The 22,700-nt window shown below is 44.7% G+C and overlaps 1 protein-coding gene across 1 annotated transcript in view; it reads left to right on the top strand.

The window, feature by feature from the left end:
- The first annotated feature begins 18,178 nt into the window (after positions 1-18,178).
- Positions 18,179-22,700, top strand: part of LOC138644801 (aldehyde oxidase-like) — a 211,714-nt gene continuing 207,192 nt past the window's right edge. Inside the window, exon 1 of the mRNA XM_069733620.1 lies at positions 18,179-18,322. The gene's annotated coding sequence lies outside the window, so the exon portion shown is untranslated. The remainder of the gene's footprint in view (positions 18,323-22,700) is intronic.

The raw sequence follows: 22,700 nt of genomic DNA, 5'->3' as shown, positions 1-22,700 counted from the left end.
CTTGACAACAGAATTCAAAACAGTACCCCCCCTTGAGGAGGGGTCACCGAACCCTCACCAGAGCCCCCAGGCCGACCAGGCCGAGCCAAATGAAAGGCACGAACCAGATCGGCAGCATGAACATCGGAGGCAAAGACCCAGGAATTATCTTCCTGACCATAACTCTTCCACTTGACCAGGTACTGGAGTTTCCGTCTCAAAATACGAGAATCCAAAATCTTCTCCACCACATACTCCAACTCCCCCTCAACAATCACCGGGGCAGGAGGATCAACGGTTGGAACCACAGGCGCCACGTATCTCCGCAACAATGATCTATGGAATACATTATGGATGGCAAAAGAAGCTGGAAGGGTCAAACGAAACGACACAGGATTGAGAACCTCAGAAATCTTATACGGACCAATGAAACGAGGCTTAAACTTAGGAGAGGAAACCTTCATAGGAACATAACGAGACAACAACCAAACCAAATCCCCAACACGAAGTCGGGGACCCACACAGTGCCGGCGGTTAGCGAAACGTTGAGCCTTCTCCTGGGACAATGTCAAATTGTCCACCACATGAGTCCAAATCTGCTGCAACCTATCCACCACAGTATCTACACCAGGACAGTCCGAAGACTCAACCTGCCCTGAAGAGAAACGAGGATGGAAACCAGAATTGCAGAAAAATTACTGATGAAGCGACGATAAAAATTAGAAAAGCCCAGGAACTTTTGCAGACTCTTCACAGATGTCGGCTTAGTCCAATCATAAATGGCCTGGACCTTAACAGGGTCCATCTCGATAGTAGAAGGGGAAAAAATGGAACCCAAAAATGAAACCTTCTGAACTCCAAAGAGACACTTTGACCCCTTCACAAACAAAGAATTTGCACGAAGGACCTGGAACACCATTCTGACCTGCTTCACGTGAGACTCCCAATCATCCGAGAAGACCAAAATATCATCCAAATATACAATCTGGAATTTATCCAGGTACTCTCGGAAGATGTCATGCATAAAGGACTGAAATACTGATGGAGCATTGGAAAGCCCGAATGGCATAACCAGGTACTCAAAATGGCCCTCGGGCGTATTAAATGCAGTTTTCCATTCATCGCCCTGTTTAATACGCACAAGATTATACGCAGCACGAAGATCTATCTTGGTGAACCAACTAGCCCCCTTAATCCGAGCAAATAAATCCGACAGCAGCGGCAAAGGGTACTGAAATTTGACTGTGATCTTATTAAGAAGGCGGTAATCAATACAAGGTCTCAAAGAACCATCCTTCTTGGCCACAAAAAAGAACCCTGCTCCCAATGGTGACGACGACGGGCGAATATGACCCTTCTCCAAGGATTCCTTTACATAACTCCGCATAGCGGCGTGCTCTGGCACAGATAAATTGAACAGTCGGCCCTTAGGAAACTTACTACTAGGAATAAAATTGATAGCACAATCGCAATCCCTATGAGGAGGTAGAGCACTGGATTTGGGCTCATCAAATACATCCCGGTAATCCGACAAAAACTCCGGGACTTCAGAAGGGGTGGATGACGAAATAGACAAAAATGGAACATCACCATGTACCCCCTGACAACCCCAGCTGGACACAGACATAGATTTCCAATCCAATACTGGATTATGGACGTGTAGCCATGGCAACCCCAAAACGACCACATCATGCAGATTATGCAACACCAAAAAGCGAATATCCTCCTGATGTGCAGGAGCCATGCACATGGTCAATTGGGTCCAGTACTGAGGCTTATTCTTGGCCAAAGGCGTAGCATCAATTCCTCTCAATGGAATAGGATACTGCAAGGGCTCCAAGAAAAAACCACAGCGCCTAGCAAACTCCAAGTCCATCAAATTCAGGGCAGCGCCTGAATCCACAAATGCCATAACAGAATAGGATGACAAAGAGCAAATCAGAGTAACAGACAAAAGAAATTTCGACTGTACCGTACCAATGGTAGCAGACCTAGCGAAACGCTTAGTGCGCTTAGGACAATCGGAGATAGCATGAGTGGAATCACCACAGTAAAAACACAGCCCATTCCGACGTCTGTGTTCTTGCCGTTCAACTCTGGTCAAAGTCCTATCACATTGCATAGGCTCAGGTCTATGCTCAGACAATACCGCCAAATGGTGCACAGCTTTACGCTCACGCAAGCGTCGATCGATCTGAATGGCCAAAGACATAGACTCATTCAGACCAGCAGGCATGGGAAATCCCACCATGACATCCTTAAGGGCTTCAGAAAGACCCTTTCTGAAAATTGCTGTCAGGGCACATTCATTCCACTGAGTGAGTACAGACCACTTCCTAAACTTCTGACAATATATTTCTACCTCATCCTGACCCTGACACAGCAAGATTTTCTCTGCCTGATCCACTGAATTAGGTTCATCATAAAGCAATCCGAGCGCCAGAAAAAACGCATCAACATCACACAATGCCGGATCTCCAGGCGCAAGGGAAAATGCCCAGTCTTGAGGGTCGCCACGTAACAAAGAAATAATGATTTTCACTTGTTGAACAGGGTCAGCTGAGGAGCGAGGTTTCAAAGCAAGAAACAATTTACAATTATTTTTGAAATTCAGAAACCTAGATCTATCCCAAAAAACAAATCAGGAATAGGAATCCTAGGCTCTAACATCGGATTCTGAACCACAAAATCTTGAATGTTTTGTACCCTTGTAGTGAGATTATCCATCCAAGAGGACAGACCTTGAATGTCCATATCCACACCTGTATCCTGAACCACCCAGAGGTCTAGGGGAAAGGAAAGGCAAAACACAGTGCAAAGAAAAAAAAATGGTCTCAGAACTTCTCTTCTCCCTCTATTGAGATGCATTTAATACTTTGGGCCACCTGTACTGTTATGACCTGGTGGTTAGGACAATAATGGACCTAGTGGGTAAGAGCACACGGAATGACCTAATAGTTACTAATAATATAGGACGAGCTCTGAGACGTGGGAACTCTGCTGACCGCAATCCCTAATCCTATCACACACACTAGAAATAGCCGTGGATTGCTTCTAACGCTCCCTATGCAACTCGACACAGCCTAAGAAACTAGCTAGCCCTAGAGATAGAAAAAATAAGCCTACCTTGCCTCAGACAAATTCCCCAAAGGAAAAGGCAGCCCCCCACTTATAATGACTGTGAGTAAAGATGAAAATTACAAACACAGAGATGAAATAGATTTAGCACAGTGAGGCCCGACTTACTGAACAGACAGAGGATAGGAAAGGTAACTTTGCGGTCAGCACAAAAACCTACAAAAAGACCACGCAGAGGGTGCAAAAAGACCCTCCACACCGACTCACGGTGCGGAGGCGCTCCCTCTGCGTCCCAGAGCTTCCAGCAAGCAAGACAAAATCAAAATAGCAAGCTGGACAGAAAAATAGCAAACCAGAGAAAAGCAAGCAGTAACTTAGCTTCAGCTGGGAAGACAGGTCACAAGAACGATCCAGGAGAGAGCTAGACCAATACTGGAACATTGACAGGTGGCATGGAGCAATGATCTAGGTGGAGTTAAATAGAGCAGCCAGCTAACGAATTAACCTCGTCACCTGTAGAAGGAAACTCAGAAGCCGCAGCTCCACTCACACCCACCAGAGGAAGCCCATGGACAGAACCAGCCGAAGTACCATTCATGACCACAGGAGGGAGCTTGACAACAGAATTCACAACAGGGGGCTATTTACTTTTTCCACAGCGCCGTTAATTAACGGCATTGTTAATTGTTAATTATCCCCATTGGATCTGGATTTTACACACTATTATTCATATCTTCTCTACAGCAAACGCTGCTGCAGGGAAGATATGAATGGCGGATTCAGCACCAGTGGGGGGGCAGCGCTTAATGTGGCACTGTCTCCTGCACGGCGCACGGACTGCACACGGACAACGTCCATGTGCGGTACGTGTTTTACACGGACCCATTGACTTTAATGGGTCCGTGTAATCCGTGCGCTCCCACGAACACTGACATGTCTCCGTGTTTGGCACACGGAGACACGGTCCGCAAAAAATCAATGACATCTGCACAGATGCATTGATTTTAATGTGTGTCAGTGGCTCCGGTACGTGAGGAAACTGTCACCTCACGTACCGGAGCCACTGACGTGTGAAACCGGCTTTACAAATAACACACTGATCTCTTATTAGTGACATACATTTGTTTTATACAATCTGTATTTATTATTTTTGCCTTTTGAAGTTGCAGTTAATACTTGTTTAATAAAGCAGCTGGGCATTCTGAGCCAAGAAGTGGGCTGACATAAGTTTATGCTGCAGCTGATTTTATATCATGTGCTTTGATAAATCCTGTTGATGGTTTAAGTGTGGGCACAATGTGAGACATCAGACATACAGTAAGTTCCTGTACCAGGCATAATACAGCTGATCCTTTCAGTGAAGTATAGCTACTAATTGTACAACACTCTAGCATTAAATGTGTAGCTCTGAATCATAAAGTGAATCCTCAATTTCTTTGCATTTATTTAGGCAAACAACTGACATTTTTTATTATGCTCCTTTTCTATTATTAAAAGATGCAGTGCCAGACTATGCCTCAGACTATTTTTTAGTGGAACTGAGTTATAATATGTTAGAGAATTACAGGTGCTTTTCACAAAATTAGAATATCATCACAAATTAATTTATTTTAGTTCTTCAATGCAAAAAGTGAAACTCATATATTATATTTAGTCATTCCAAAGAGAGTGATCAATTTCAAGTGTTTATTTCTGTTAATGTTGATGATTATGGCTTACAGCCAATGAAAACCCAAAAGTCATTATCTCAGTAAATTATAATAATTAACAATAAACACCTGCAAAGGCTTCCTAACTGTTTAAAAAGGTCCCTTAGTCTGTTTCATTAGGTCCCACAATCATGGGGAAGACTGCTGACTTGACAGATGTCCTGAAGGCAGTCATTGACACACTCCACAAGGATGGTAAGTCACTAAAGAAGCTGGCTGTTCACAGAGTGCTGTATCCAAGCATATTAATGGAAAGCTGAGTGGAAGGAAAAGTGTGGTAGAAAAAGGTGCACAAGCAACCGGGATTACCGCATCCTTGAAAGGATTGTTAAGAAAAGGCCATTCAAATATTTGGGGGAGATTCACAAGGAGTTGACTGCTGCTGGAGTCATTGCTGCAAGAGCCACCACATATAGACGTATCCAGGACATGGGCTACAAGTGTTACATTCCTTATGTGAAGCCACTCATGACCAATAGACAACACCAGAAGCGTCTTACCTGGGCCAAGGAGAAAAAGAACTCAACTGTTGCTCAGTGCTCCAAGGTGTTGTTTTCAGATGAAAGTAAATTTTGCATTTCATTTGGAAATCAAGGTCCCATAGCCTGGAGGAAGAGTGGAAACAATCCAAGCTGCTTGAGGTCTAGCGTGAAGTTTCAACAATCCATGATGGTTTGGGGAGCTATGTCATCTGCTGGTGTAGGTCTACTGTGTTTTATCAAGACCAAAGTCAGCACAGCCGTCTGCCAGGAAATTTTAGAGCACTTCATGCTTCCCTCTGCCGACAAGCTTTTTGGAGCTGGAAATTTCATTCTGCAGCAGGACTTGGCACCTGTCCACACTGCCAAACTTACCAATACCTGGTTTAAAAACAATAGTATCACTGTGCTTGATTGGCCATCAAATTCGCCAGACTTTAACCACATAGAGATTCTATGAGGTATTGTCAAGAGGAAACAGAGAGACATCAGACCCAATAATGAGACGAGATGAAGGCCCCCCCCACAGTCCCTGCCTCACTGCCTGTGCACACATATCCCTCCACCGGACCCGGTAATCGCCGCTCGCAGTAGCATACTAGCAGAGGTGTATCTAGGGTTTCTGGCACCAGGGACAAGAATTCATTTTGGTGCCCCCCCTCCACCAAGGACATATGCGATTTGCACACTCAGTCATGTGCCCACGAGCTCCTCTCCCTAATGCTCTCAATGTTCTGTGAAAAGCTGAGAGAAGCAGAAGAGAAGCTCGTTGTCACAGGACCATAAGTATGAAAGTCGCATATGAGTGAAGTGTCCATGTGACGACTACTGGAACCTGCAGAGCTGAATCCTGAGATCGCAGCTTCTGAATTCTCACAACCAACGCACTGCACACTACTAGGATTCTCCCTTGGCGGTGGACGGTCATGTCAGCACAAGCATGTGATTTGTATACTTCTGACCACATTCCGCCTAGACGTGCCCAGCCTCGCTTAGTTCATTTTCATTGAGTGAGGCCACACATGTCTAGTCAGCACATGACCGCATGTATGTAAATCGCCAGCACGAGAGAATCCTGACAGCGTGCAGTTCGCACTGTGAGAAGTCAGAAGTCTGCAGTCACAAAGAATGACTGCAGACTCATTACAAACCTGGACAACCCCTTTAAAGCTCCTAACATAAATAAAAACATGAGAATTAGTTAGTATCACAAATAACATTTACATCCAGGTACCTTATAGATGGCGTTGACTCTGGAGCCGTTCTTCTTTTCTTCATCTTGTCCAGACCCCATGATGAGTTTTCTCATCCACAGCCATCTCTGCAGACTTCCATCTTTTCCGCTCTTTTGCAGAAAGTCTCCACAAGACGCCCTTAAAGATACAAGTGTCATTATAATGCTCCGGAATAAAAAATTGCCCCTCACTATATTGTCTGCACAAAATATGACCCCCACACTGTCCCTCTTATGGTACATGCTCTTCACACTGACCTCTCCTTTCTATACCGGCCCCCTCTTCACACTGTCCTCTCACACTATGTCCCCCCTATAGGGCCTAGTATTTATACTCCATATTTATACTCCATCCTCCCACCCTGTGTGCATGGCTCCCCCATCCTTCTCCCCTGCGTTCACGGCTCCCCCATCCTTCTCCCCTGCGTTCACGGCTCCCCCATCCTTCTCCCCTGTGTTCATGGCTCCCCCATCCTTCTCCCCTGCGTTCACGGCTCCCCCATCCTTCTCCCCTGCGTGCTTGGCTCCCCCATCCTTCTCCCCTGCGTTCACGGCTCCCCCATCCTTCTCCCCTGCGTTCACGGCTCCCCCATCCTTCTCCCCTGCGTTCACGGCTCCCCCATCCTTCTCCCCTGCGTTCACAGCTTCCCCATCCTTCTCCCCTGCGTTCACGGCTCCCCTATCCTTCTCCCCTGCGTGCTTGGCTCCCCCATCCTTCTCCCCTGCGTTCACGGCTCCCCCATCCTTCTCCCCTGCGTTCACGGCTCCCCCATCCTTCTCCCCTGCGTTCACGGCTCCCCCATCCTTCTCCCCTGCGTTCATGGCACCCCCATCCTTTTCCCCTGCGTGCTTGGCTGCCCCATCCTTCTCCCCTGTGTTCACGGCTCCCCTATCCTCCCCTGCGTTCACGGCTCCCCCATCCTTCTCCCCTGCGTTCACGGCTCCCCCATCCTCCTTTCCTGCGTTCACGGCTCCCCCATCCTTCTCCCCTGCGTTCACGGCACCCCCATCCTTCTCCCCTGCGTGCTTGGCTCCCCCATCCTCCCCTGCGTTCACGGCTCCCCCATCCTTCTCCCCTGCATTTACGGCTCCCCCATCCTTCTCCCCTGTGTGCTTGGCTCCCCCATCCTTCTCCCCTGCGTTCACGGCTCCCCCATCCTTCTCCCCTGCGTGCTTGGCTCCCCCATCCTTCTCCCCTGCGTTCACGGCTCCCCCATCCTTCTCCCCTGCGTTCACGGCTCCCCCATCCTTCTCCCCTGCGTTCACGGCTCCCCATCCTTCTCCCGCGCGTTCACGGCTCCCCCATCCTTCTCCCCTGCGTTCACGGCTCCCCAATCCTTCTCCCCTGCGTGCTTGGCTCCCCCATCCTTCTCCCCTGCGTGCATGCCTCCCCTATCCTCCCACCTTGCGTGCATGCCTCCCCTATCCTCCTACCCTGCATGCATGGCTCCCCCATCCTTTTTCCCTGTAATACTCACCTCTCACCGCACGGCACAGAACAGAACTTCCTGGCATCTCTTCTGCAGCATCTTCCTTCCTGTCTTCAGCGGTCACATGATAGCGCTAATTAAGGTCATGAATATGCGCATATTCATGACCTTAAATGAGCGGTACCATGTGACCGCTGAAGACAGGACGCACTTCCGGCGCTGAGACGCAGTTGCAGCCACCGCTGGAGGAAGGTGAGTATTATGTCTTCAGGGAGGGTGAGCGGGAAGGAATGCGATTCTCACACGAGAAATACGGCAGTCTGTCTCTTCCCTTTTACCTTAGATCCATACTGTATTTCAATAAACAGAACATAGAACACACAATCAATATCATTTATTTTGCACTCTATACTAGTGATGTAAATCCATTATTTTTGCACTATATACTAGACATGAATTGGTTTGTAATTTTCTTGTTTTCTACACATTGTTTTCATGCATTGCTTGGATCGATTATGCAAAGTAAGAGAAGATTCCGAGTAATTCCACATCCTTCCTCTTTTACTTTCTACTTGATATGAATTTTTGCTTGCATGGCAAATGTTTCTGCATTGGCTCTGAAACTACACAATAAGATATATTTTCTGCTATTTCTATATACTGTACTTATCAATATTTCTTGTTTGACTGTTAACCCCTTACCAACATAAGATATACAATTATCATATGCTGGCTCCCTGACTTTGGTGCGGGCTCAGGACTTGAGCCCACATCTTTACTGACAGATGATGGCTGTGATATAGGTCCCCTGAGGATTCAGTTATGATGAAACATGTGGGGTCTTCTTTCTATCAGTATTACACTGTGTTTTGGAGCCCTTATTTCTCCCTTTAGGTAGCATTCTGATTTTAAATACTATATTAAGTTATTGTCATGCCCTCAGCTGCAGGTCCGGTCTCCGCTGCGAAGGGAGACTGGCACCTTTCAACACAGCTCCACTGGTACTGCTCACCCTGTCCGTGGCTCCAGACGATCAGCGGCTCCTTTCTCTGCTAAGAACCTGCATCCTCTTGGCAGGTCTCCTGGAAATGCTCTTAGGAGGTGCGCCCCGCTTCCTGCACATACTTAAAACAGCAGAGCACCTGTTCTATATTAAGGCTCTCTGTGCTATGATGCTCTAAGCATAAAATGCATCCTCCCCTTATGGGAGGTGCCTGGCAATGTGTTCATTCTGTTGTTTGTGGCCTTCTGCTCAGGCCACACTCTGCTGTGCTCTGTAAACTGTAGTTTATTACTTTCAGTTTTCTAATTCCTCTGTCTCCTCAGAATCCTCCGCTGGCAGTTCCCTATACTGGATCCTTCTGGATTCTCCGGTTTCCACTCCAGGCTGACTAAGCTGCTCATCATGGACCCATCCACATATTGCTGCCGGCCGGATCAGCCTTTCCGAGACTACACAGAGCTTCGAGGATTCTCTCCTCTGACAGAGCCTGAATTCCATCGTCTTGTTAATACAGTCTGTACGGGTCGTCCCTCTGGTCCGGGTACTGCGGCATTTAGGCCATCTGGTGTTGTGACGGGGGAATCTGTTGTGAATTCCGCTCTTGGGCTCCCTCCGGTGGTTGTAAGTGGCACTTTTGTGAGTTCTGCTCTTGGGCTCCCTCTTGTGGTTTCTAGTGGTATGGCTGCTCCTTGGAGTTAGCTGTCATCAGCTGACTCCACTTATCGTCTCTTCTGCTCGGCTATTTAGGCCTGGCTGTTCCTTCAGCCAGTGCCACTTGTAAATGGTTCCTGGTTGGATTCACGTCTCTTTGGATTTCTCTGTTATCCTGACCAGTTCAGCAAAGCTAAGTTTTCGCTTGCGCTTTTTTGTTCACAAATTGTGGACTTATCCGTTCAGTGCTTTCTTTGTTTGTCCAGCGTTATCAGTATGAATTAATTCTGTCTTGCTGGAAGCTCTGGGAAGCAGATTTACCCTCCACACCTTTAGTCAGGTGTGGAGATTTTTTTGTAAACTCTGCGTGGATTTTTGTAGTGTTTTATACTGACCGCAAAGTATTCCATCCTGTCCTATCTATCAAGCTAGACTGGCCTCCTGTGCTATGTCTTTTTCCTCTCCACTCACAGTCATTATTTGTGGGGGGCTAATCTATCCTTTGGGGATTTTCTCTGAGGCAAGATAGTTCTCCTGCTTCTGTCTTTAGGGGTAGTTAGCTCTTAGGTTGTGACGAGATGCCTAGGGAGAGTTAGGAGCATTCCACGACTACTTCTAGTGTTGTGTTGAGCTTAGGGACTGCGGTCAGTACAGTTACCACTTCCTTCAGAGCTCGTTCCATGTTGCTCCTAGACCACCGCATCATAACAGGAATCCCTGTATAGGGGTACACCTTGCCTGATGCTCCACTACGTGGTTCAGTGTTGTGGTCCAGAGGGTTCTTCTCCAGAGGGTTCTTCTCTCGGGCACCTCTTTCTGTTTCTTAAAGCTTCCTTTAAATAAATACCTTTGCTTTTTGGAAGCTCATTCTCCTGTCTCTTGTGTACCGGGTATACAGCTACCACTGCTCCATCAGTGGTCTAGTGAGTCCACTATACTTCCCCACGCCCTGTAGGCATAACATTTATATTTTACTTTTCTCGCCTTTGCTTGTTACCTGTGACATTCAGCCATCATGTGCCTCTAACATCAACTTTAACCTGTTAAATGCAGCTGTCAATCTTTGACAACAGCATTTACAGGGCGCTGGCAGGAGGTGCATTATTCTTTGCGCCTGTCGGCGACCCCATCATGCAATCATGTGGCACCAGTGGGTTGCCATGAAGGCTGGGGGCAGGGCCCTAGCGAGACGGGGGGCCCATTTTGACAAGTGTGACCAACTTTTTACTATTGATCCTGCCTATGCAGCATCAATAGTAAAAAGATATAATGTTAAAAATAATAAAAAAATTAAAAACATGCTACTCTCACCTTCTGGCGGCCCCGTAGCTTTCCCTATTCTCGCAATGCTCCCGGCAGCTCCCATTCCCAATGATGCCTTGCAAAATGACCCCAGATGACGTAGGATCACGCGAGACCGCTACGTCATCACAAGTCATTGTCGCAAAGCATCACTGGGAACGGAAGCTGGCAGGAACATCACTAAGGCCTGGGCTGGATCCGGGGGCCGCCAGAAGGTGAGTGTATAACTATTTTTTATTTTACTTCTTTTTTTTAACAGGGATATGGTGCCCACACTGCTATACACTATGTGGCTGTGTTATATACTACGTGGCTGTGCTATATACTAGGTGGGCTGTGCTATATACTACATGGCTGTGTTACCGCACAGAGTGCTGTGGTTCCTACGCTGTCACACAGATGACAGAATGTGAGCCAGCAGCTTTGACTGGCGGTAAAAAGGTTACCGCTTGTCACAGGCATTGGCTGATGAGAGTACTACTCTTATCATCAAACAAACGACGATGAGAGCATTCACCAGCCGGCTCCAGAGCAATCAATAAATAAATAAAATAAAAAAAGGCGTGGGGTTCCCTCTATTCTTGATAACCAGTGCAAACAAAACTGACAGTAACGGGTTGCAGCCCTTAGCTGTCAGCTTTATCTTGGCTGATTACCAAAAATAAAGGGGTGACCCACGCCGTATTTTTTTAAATTATTTAAATAAATAATTATACAAAATAGCGTGGGTTCCCCACCAATTTAATCAATCAGGCAAGCTAAAGCAGACAGCTGGGGGCTGGTATTCTCAGACTTGCAAGGGGCCATGGACATTGGCCCTCCCTAGCCTAAAAGTAGTAGCCCACAGCTGCCATAGAAAAGGCACATCGATTAGATGAGTCAATTCTGGCACTTTTCCCAGCTCTTCCTACTTGACCTGGTGTGGTTGCAAGTGGGGTAATAGTATTGGAGTTGATGTCAGCTGACATCAAGCCCAGGGGTTAGTAATAGAGAGGTGTCTATCAGCTGCTCCACCCCCATTACTAACTCCATAGTCAAATGTAATAAAGATATAGTAAAGTTGTTTTATTGAAATAAACACACTTACTACTTTATTTGAAACTAAAACTTCCCGACCCTCTATTACCCATTTATTCACCAAAAATTAAAATAAAAAAGCAAAGTTATATTCACCTTTCTGGTAATAATCCATTCATGGCCATGTCCCACGACTATCCAGATGGTTTGGAGAGCGGTCACATCAGTGATGTGACCAGTCTTCATGTCAGCTTGAACACACTGAGCAGAGCGTGAGAAGTGCTGCTTGTGACTGGCGGTAACCTTAATGACATTACCACCAGTCACACACAGTCGTTGTCTTACGCTCTCTGTGTGAGCCGGCTGATAAAGTCTGTACCAAACTACTAGTGTTTATGAATGGACCGCGAACATGGACTTCTCCAGGAAGTCCATATTACTGTTCTGGTTCAGAAGCCCAAACAAAGCTTGTTGCAGCCTGCAGCTGTGTTTTGCCTGCGCTGGTTGTCAAAAATAGACTTTTTTTTTTAAATTGGCTCCGGCCAATCACAGACACTGCGCCTTTCAACAAGCTTTGTTCGGACTGCCAAACTTCCTGGAAAAGTCCATGTTCGGGGTCCGTGCGTGGACACTAGGTGATCCGTATGGACCCCGAACTTTACCGTTCAGGTTTGTCCATCTCTACTCATCAATTCCAAATACTTGCTGCCATTTTTCAAGGCGTCCCTGCATGGAGTGGGTAGGGGAACTGTATAAGTGTTACAACTAGATGGGTGTAGTTCTCTCTAACTCGTTGCCTTTTCTAAGGTGATTGTGTGATGTCTTTCTGCACTAAGTCTCGTTGGCTGATCATTTTGTCTACAGCCCTTAATGTGGCCTCAATGCTGAGAAATACAGGTATATAATTATAAATAACTAGATGGTGGCCCGATTCTAACGCATCGAATATTCTAGCATATGTATGTATGTATATATATAGCAGCCACATAGTACATAGCACAGGCCACATAATATATAGGAGCCATGTAGTATATAGCAGACACGCAGTCTATAACACAGCCACGTAGTATATAACACAGCCCACGTAATATATAGCACAGCCCACGCAGTATATAACGCAGCCCACGCAATACATAACGCAACCCACGCAGTATATAACACAGGCCACACAGTATATAACACAGGCCACGTAATATATAGCACAGCCCACGCAGTATATAACACAGCCCAGGTAGTATATAACACAGCCCACGTAATATATAGCACAGCCCATGCAGTATATAGCACTGCCCACGTAGTATATAACACAGCCCACGTAATATATAGCACAGCCCATGCAGTATATAACACAGCCCACACAGTATATAACACAGGCCATGCAGTATATAATACAGCTCACGCAGTAATAACACAGTCCACATAGTATATAACACTGCCCACGTAGTATATAGCAGCCACGCAGTATATAACACAGCCCATGTAGTATATAGCACAGCCCACGCAGTATATAACACAGCCCACATAGCATATAACAGCCCATGCAGTATATAACACTGGCCACGTAGCCACGCAGCCACGCAGTATATAACACAGCCCACGTAGTATATAGCAGTGTGGGCACCATATCCCTGTTAAAAAAATAATTAAAATAAAAAATAGTTATATACTCACCCGCCGGCATCCAGCAAAGCTGTCCCGATGCGCGCGCTGCTGCCGCCAGCTTCCATTCCCAGCTATGCATTGCGAAATTACCCATCACTCGCGAGACCGCTAAGTTTTCTTGGTAATTTCACAATGAATCTCTAGGAACGGAAGCTGGCGGCAGCCGTGCGCATCGGCGGATGACGGAAGGTTAGAATAGCAGGTTTTTTGTTTTTTTATTATTTTTAACATTAGATCATTTTACTATTGATGCTGCATAGGCAGCATCAATAGTAAAAAGTTGGTCACACAGAGTTAATAGCAGCGTTAACGGAATGCGTTACCCGCGGCATAACGTGGTCCGTTAACGCTGCCATTAACCCTGTGTCACCGCTGACGGGAGGGGAGTATTGAGCGGGCGTTGGGCTGTGCCCGTCGCTGATCAGCAACGCAGGATTTCCGTTACAGACAGACAGGCAGACAGACGGAAGTACCCCTTAGACAATTATATATATAGATGTAATGCCATTAGAGGTTTGTTTGACTAGCTCGAATCTTATTCTGTAGCAGAGTATCAACCCCAAACATACAGCCTCTATGTGAAAAAATGTACATCCACAAAAGATCTGAAGTTAGTGCTCTAAGATGTTTGGAAGAACATACAATATGCCACCCCAAACCATAATCTGTGGAGAAGGACTGTTGAGACAATCTCTTGGATAAGCCTCTTCTTGGCATTGCCCACATAAACTCCAGATCAATCTTTGTATAACATTGTACACAAGATAAAAGCTGAACTCATTTCTGAAGAGGCTAGATCTCCATTCAAGCCTTCATTACTGTCTTGCTCTGCCCCATGATAGCCTTTGAGAGTGGTGGCATATTGTCAATGAAGGAACATCACATCAGTTCTGGAGCGCCCCCAGACACAGGGCCGCGGGGTACTCAGTACCGGTCCTCTCTGTCTCGTTGCTGGGGTGGTCACGGTGGCTAGACCCGGTCCGTGACCCTGCTAAAGGACATCCAATGAAAAAGTAGTGGAAGTTTGTCAAGGGTTCGTGACGCCACCTGTGGTATTTGGTCAGGGTGACCGACGCTGCTGAGGGGTCCACTGGGGTGATGTAATGGCAGCTAGATGGAATACCTTCCCACAGGTGAAGTATATCCCCAGGGCTTCCCAGTAGTGTAGGTGGCGATGATGTGAGGCGCAGTTAATAACGAGGACACAGGGTTGCAGTCTCTTTACCTTTTTACTGAAGACTTCAGGATCCGCAATCCAGAGCACTGCTAACAGGGCTGGCTGAGTCCGGCCGGTCTGAAGGCACATCCAGAGTTCCTTTGCAGGTGGAAATCAGTGCCTACCAACTAGCGCATGTGTGTTGCAGTCCTTCCCTGCTCAGTACCACGGGATAGTCCTCACAACTTTCGTATTCGTTCGCTCTCTCTCTCTCCATCCCCCAGTTTATCTGGCTAGGATGCACCCGTTTGACGGAAAGTCCTGGAGTTATTCTGGGACCCTAGAGACGCCCCTCTCCCACAATTGCCCCCTATGTCTGCTTAGGTGATTTAAGGTAGACAGCCAACCTATAATCAACTGTCCTGCCGCTGTTTGAAGTAATGCTTGAAGACTGTTACTTCCTCGGCGTTCCGGCAACCAGCTACGCGCCTCAGTAGGATGTTGCCGATCTCGGGCCCGACTCCTACTGCTTCTATCTCCTTTGTGCTGCGATCTCGTTTCTCAGTTCTCCACAATATCCTTCGCTTCGTGTCCTTCCTTAGGATGCCGCCGCAAGGTAGTGCAGGCGCGGCTCCGTAACGATCTGTCCTTCTGCTAGGTACCTGCCAGGAACCCACCCCTGACAGGTCCTCCCTTGAGCTCTCCCAGGCTGCTTTCTGACCTAACTTCCTATCCAACCCCCAGTTTTACCAGAGTGTGAGGAGTGGCCTAATACATAGTGCCTTTTGCTCCCCCTGGTGGCCGGAGTGTGAAGTGTAATGTGTGACTGTGATACCTGGTCAGGTGAACTCCTTTAGTGCAATCAGACATAACATCACTCCCCTTAGTGGCAGAGCGACATTACTGCAATGACCAGGACTCTGGGGCGCTGCAGTTCTACTCCTGGGATTATGATGTGGGGTGGTATAATGTACGGTAGGCAGATCCCTCAAGTCTTCATTGCAGGTACACTAATAACTCATTGTTACATTGATTTGTTTTTAGAATCAGTGGTACAACGAATTCTCCAAACTGTCCCAGGAGCCATTTTTCAACATGACAATGGCAGTGCCAAACCAAATGTTTCTTGTGCTACTGTGAGCATCTCCAGACTTGTCTCTCATTGAGTACATCTCAGGCATTACTGGTCGGCAACTGCAAAATGAGCTACCAGCAGTAGATCTTGATGATTTGCCTGCCAAGTGCATTCAGTATGGCAGAACATTCCTCAAACAACCATTAAGAGCAGCAAATGTGTGTATTTCTGCATGTGACGCTCATAATACTCAATCCTGAATAAACCAAAATGTTTTGAGGATTTTGTTTGCATTTTTTTCATTATCCGTGTACAGTGCTGATTGGTACGTAGATTATTTGTCAGCAAAAGCTGCTTCACCAATCACTGAGCTTCCTATATACGAACACTGAGAGGACACAGCTCGGGAAGGTGTAAGAGCTCCGCTTCTAGTAATTTGTGATATATGCTCACCTACTGTATTCTCACCCATCCCTTGTAGATTGTGAGCCTTCGTGGGCAGAGTCTTCTCTCCTCCTGTACCAGTTGTGACTTGTATTGTTTAAGATTATTGTACCTGTTTTTATTATGTATACCCCTCCTCACATGTCAAGCACCATGGAATAAATGGCCCTATAATAAATAATAATAATATGCTGGATGCAATAAGCGGTGGATGCAACGTTCAGCACGCTATCCATTTGTGCTTTTCTTCAAAACAATTTAGAACGCTTGTTTCACTGGACACTGTGTCCTTTCCTTTTTACCTTCTCTACTTGTACAATCAGTGCACCGAGGAAGGTCGATTGAGACCAGAATGTCAATTTTTGTACTTGTTCATGGACTGCTATTAAAATCAAGAAATGCATTCATTTTTTTACTATTTTAGGGTAGATACAATGTTTTTGATCACGTCTCATTGTATTTCTTTCTGGTGTTGTTGTTCACAATTTTGACGATTTTTCTTTCTCTTTACATCATTTGCTAAATGAGTTAATTCATTTTATATATCAATAGATTGGACTTTCACGATGCAGAGATACCTGATATATAATATATTCATTTATATACATATTTATTTATTTACTTTTAATTAGAGAAAAGTACTGTGACTTAAATTTTTATAATTTTCTTTACTTTTTTTAAAACCATATTTTTACTTTATTTTTTAGTCTCTTTTAAGAAATTGGAATCTGAGATCTTATAAAAATATAGTATTAAAGTATATAGTAAACATTACTGTCTCCTATGAAGTCCAGCCACAGGCTGGTTTTCACAGGAGCGCTCTCATAGTCTGCCATGTTTTTGTACATTCCTGACAAACTCTCATACTGCCAGGATGGAGGCCAGATTGTGTCCAAAGTCTCAGTCAGTTTCGTTGAAGTCAATGGCTCTGTAAGGGTTACCGTAAGAATACTGTTTTTTGGGGATCCAACCAACCAAGTGCTTGATGGAGAGCACTATTAATATGAACCTAGCCAAAATTTACAACATATACCTCCAACAGAAGCAAAACAAAATGTAACGGGATGCTAAAAAAGATTTAAACTGCAGTTCATGATTGACACTGTGTATGTGAATATTTCGTGCCACAACCTAGAAATACTTCTGTAATACAGTAACATTTATTAGCTTTCAGCAATAAAATAGTTTTGTTATCTGGTCAGGGCTTGGCCCAGCTAACAATATTAAAGTACACAGTAACATCAGAACTAACAGCAACAGAACGCCCCTGACTTAAGAATATCTACGCGTTCGGCCGACAGTCTAATGTGTATGGGAGCTCAGGAGGACTGATAGTCAGGAGAGATGTTCATCAAGCATGTCCCAATTAAGGATCTGTTGATCACTTTGCTCTCCGGCAGACTGCCAATCACTTTGCTCTCCCGTTGGTATAGATGATTGGCTTTGGCTTTCTCAAAGAGCACACAAGCTCTTGGTCGAACGAGCTCTCCTGTGTATGAAAGAGTCTGCCAATATTGCTGTCGGCCAAACATTGGGCCGCAGCTTTGTTGGGCCGACAGCCATGTAATGCATGGCTGTCCTTACGCTACCTCTCCGTAATGTTAGAAAGTGCACATAATGAATTCAGATCGCTGAATATTAATAGTTTTAATTCTCTAAGGCAGTACAATTCCCTGGAAAATAAATAGTTAAAAATAAGGGAAGCGTACGTACATGCCTTTGAACTGCACATTACATCACATCCACAGCTTGCATCCCACATTATTCCCATACAGAAGAGGTGGCTTTACCGATTGGAAAAACTGGTTTGAGGGCTGAATGACAGGGTCAAGAGATGCATGCCCAGCCCTAGGGATATGACAGCCCAGTCAGGATGTGTACGAGCCGTGTGGAGTGATGACAAGGGAGGGGCCTCTAACACATTACCTGCATAGGTGTGGAAGTGTGAGTCTGACTAGCTTACACAGGAGGCAGGCCGCCTATTAAACAAGAGGGAAAGAAGTGTGACAGACGCCTTAGAACGTGATGGAAGCAACTGGGCTAATGTCACTGGCTGAACTCTAGAAAACTCCCTCACCTTGTGTGTTCTACTGGCAACATCACGTAAGTAGGAATCAATGAACAGTAAGATCTCGTACCTGTTGTGTGTGACTGTCGTCATGGACAGTATACCTGCCTCCAACTGTAGGTGGCCTGCATTACACTGTGTAGATGAAGGCTTTATATGCTTGTTTAAATAGGGTTCTAAGTATTGGACCTATATCATGCTCTGAAGGACCAATGTACCTTATGCATGGATGAATATGTACTGGACATCGACACTAAAACTTCAGGATTGTCCTGAACTTACCAATTAGGGGGAGTTAGAGGATCTTCAATATTTACATGTCAAAATATTTTTTGTGTTGTATACCTGTAAGGTAATAAGCTTTATCCAGTATTTGTGATTGCTGATTTTTACTGCCAGCAGAACATTCTTCTGCTCATGTCTATGGAAACTTTTAATTAGGTTAAGCGCACATGACCGGATTCTCTCCATCCAAGAAAAGCAGTCCAATTATTTTGATCAGACTGAGAATTATTTTTCTCAGTGAAGAGAAAAAAAAATGTTTATGCACCCTCTCCATTATGTCAGGCCATAAAATTAGACTGCATACAGATGTCATCCGAGTATGATATGAGGTTTCTCTCTGACCCATAGACTTGCACTGCCAATTTTGATTTGACTGTGGGGTCCAAGGAAAATAATCAAACACGTGCACAGCCACATAGAATATCATAAGCATGAGTGTGATCTGCGAAAACCATAGATAGCACTCTTATGAAATAATTGGTTGTGTGCACAATCCCTAAGTGCATGTGTCAGATGTCCTAAGAACACAAAGCAAGTGCAATAGCGACCATTGAAAAATGTCAGATCACCTGAGAAGTCTGCAGGCATTCATTTACTGTAGAGGACAGGTGCCTTGCAGACAGATAATTGATCCTGCTTGATGAGTCAAAGGGAAATGCTAAATTATATAAGGAACATATTCCTTATGAATCACTGATCTAGAGATCTGGAGGTCAATCAATGGTTGATATTGACCTGCTGGTAGATGTCCTAATATAAAGAGGTCTTTCTTTGTGGCAAGTTTTTTTGCAGAAAGTACCGTAAAATAATTACTCTTCCGTCTTAGTTCTAGTCCCTCAAATAGCCTTAAATGGTGACTTATATGGACCCTGCAACAGGTCCCCTGAGATTTGTTGGCTTCTAGACTTATCTATACACTAAAATGGGATTGTCAAAACTGGACAACACCATTAATCTTATCTAACACTAGATATGTCCTGTTCTTTTAACAATCTGTATAATCCAAAACACACATTTTAATGAACAACTAAAGCTGGAGATGTAGTTCATGCTGACCTGTAATGTTTCATTTAGAGTGCATGACATCCTTTATAATATAATTCTATGAAAACAATGCAAAGGTGTACTGTGCTTTGCGCAAAATATTTTATTAATATAATCAGACCTGGATAGATCTCTAGCTTATGTAAAAATGTAAGATTCAAAATATTCTATACCCCTTAAATTGTTGATAGGCAGATTGAGTATTCTAATTCCACAAATACAGTGAGATCAATTTTACAGATGTTAAGGGGTGTGCCCATGTTTTGGGGTCTTTTTTTTTACTTAAATGCATATATTTGGGGATAAAAATCATTATTGCAATTGGGCTTCATGAATAATTAGGACCATTTGGCTTTTACAGGCTCTGAACCTGCACATTTAACGTTGAGGTAGCCTGTAGCCTTAAGTCAGCTGCTAGGAGCTCAGAAAAAGATGGATAAAAAAGTTACAAAATCCATCAGACCGTCAGAAACGGCTCATTGACAGATTCTCAGTTAACGCATTCTATAGCCAGCAATAGACAATGCAACACTGAGTAACTGCAATTTCTGAATTGAAACCCAATAGAAAAAAAATATTTTTAGTTACAATTACATGCAGTTAGGTAAAAAAATGTCTCCGAAGGTGGACAACCCCTTTAATGACAGATCCAGTTCCTCTGTTTCTACACCTACATAGATCCATTGTTATTATGATTGAGAGGGAGTGTGTTCTGCCGTGCTGTGCAGGTATATATCCTTGTCCAAACAGGTTTACATAATAGGAATGTGATTTTAATTGCTTTGTCGAGATCTCCGTGAAGCACGGAACAGCATTGCTTCTAATCTGACAATGCGCTGTCTGCGGGTTGTAATATTTTCCAAATCGTGCTTATACTGTGAAAGTAAAATGCATTTAATGTGATATTTCATGTATTGATCTGTTCACACATGTATCATGGCTTCATTACATGACCTAGTTTATTATATGACAAACAACAATGGCACCTATAGGAGCCGATGGGTTATGTCATGGAGTCGTGGGAAGAAGCGCCTCCATATAATTGTGAACGGTCTTAGAGAAATATGAATAATTGTTCCAAGGATTCATTCTTCTCACCAGTGTTGATTGTTTTGTTCATTGGATCAAAGTGTTTCTATGATAAGCCTAGGGCTCTCTTGCTTGAGTAACTAAAATGTACTCCTTACAAACACCACCTCCCCACAGAAATGCTGATGAGAAAGAGCAGAAAGGCTTGTGACCCAAATACTAATGATCGGTGGCATTCCAACAGCCGGACCCGCAGTGATCTCACATTTATCACCTATCCTGTGTAGATGGTGCATAAATGTTGATTGTAGGAAATGCCATTGATAGAAGATACGGTAGTTAATACAAAAGGATATAGTGTTTAGAGGTAGCTCAAAAAAAGACTATTCTCATCCGTGTTCTAGGCTGTCTATACACATTACGTTGTTTGTCTATCATCTGTGTAATGTACAGGCACGGACTGGCCCACAGGAGATCAAGAGAATTACCCGGTGGGCCCCTGTGCAGAATTGGGTGACTGACACACCTACACGAGCAGAACTAATACACTTGATTCACTATTGAGAAAGGAAACATCTAATCATTTATTAAACAAGCTACCTAGTAAATTATTACATAGAAGTATTTATGTATCCTAGGATCACTTTATACTTTGCACGCAGAACAGTTGTCCCCCCAGAATCAATGTTACTAGTGCACCCTTGGTGTCCCACACCAACACATGTAATGTGTATCACCCGCCCTAGTCAGGAACAAGGACACTCATGATTTGGTGAACCTGCTTAGTTCAGTGTTCCCTTATATTTTTGCCTTAGGGTATGTTCCCATGGTTAGTAACCGGCAGCGCTTTGAACGCAGCACATGTCTGCCCCGTCCAAAGCGCTGCCGGCTTTTGAATGTAATCACCGCATCCTATACATTGGATGGGTGAATTTATCTTGAGCATCTCCACAAGATAAATAGACATGCTGCGGTCTGGAAAGGCGCGCCGCATGTACGTATACGCAGGGAAGCCAGAGGTGTCTCAGTACGCATAGTGCAGATGGGATTTCTTGAAATCCCATCCACTATGCTGTAACATCTGGCCACTGCGGGTTATTGATCGTGGGAACATACTCTTACAGTATTGTAAGAAATTATACCACATCTTTGTACACCATTTAATATAGTGTCTAAATTAAGGGGAATGATGAGTACTAGTCTATAGACACACATAGGTAGACTTATCGACAGTGTGAATTACGCACAGTACATATTCATTAGATTTGTCATCAGCTTAAATTTTATTGTGCCCAAAAAGAAACCCAATTACATGGTACGTTTAGTGTGAGACATATCAGTAAATTAATATTGGAGTGATAACTATCTGTATATATTTGTGACAGATTACAAAATGATTGGTCCTATGTGACCTGATTATCAATGCTCTGCCCATACAGTAAGGTATCCATATACAATAACTGCCATAGATGAATTCTTATTCTGAGTACTTTGCATATGCTGAAGTATTTTGGATACTAGTTATATTACAGCTAATGCACACACTGCCTGCATGTCCACAGCTATTAGCGTGTAGCTCTTTTTTAACTGTAAAGAACCTATGTTCAGTACCACTTCTGCTAAGAGGTGAGATTAGCGGTGGTCTGAGGTGTCTCTCAGCAGCAAAATACCTAAGAGTCTCTAACCTAGTAACTTAGCTTTGGTAATGGCACAGAACAGGTAAGAGTGTGTGGACTGAGCTCAGGAGCTGAACCCGCCCCACCTTCCATAGATGCCGGCTGTATTACACAACTAGCATATCTCGTAAACATTAGTGATGAGAGCTGAGCTTTGAACGTTGCTCTTAACTAGCTAGATGTTGCTATCAATCTATGACAGCAGAATTGAAATGGTGCAGTTGCTGGCGTGCTGTGTCCTGATGGATTACTATGAAAGCTGGATGTCTGCTGAAATCTCCCATCGGCGCTATTTTGGATACTGTCAAGCTTATCAGCAGGCTGAGATTAGAGGAGACCATGATGTGTCCTATATACAGCAATACTGTGGCATTTCACC

The sequence above is a fragment of the Ranitomeya imitator genome, chromosome 7 (assembly GCF_032444005.1).
Source record: "Ranitomeya imitator isolate aRanImi1 chromosome 7, aRanImi1.pri, whole genome shotgun sequence".
Classification (NCBI taxonomy): Eukaryota; Metazoa; Chordata; class Amphibia; order Anura; family Dendrobatidae; genus Ranitomeya; species Ranitomeya imitator.
This window is presented reverse-complemented; position numbering and strand designations above follow the sequence as displayed.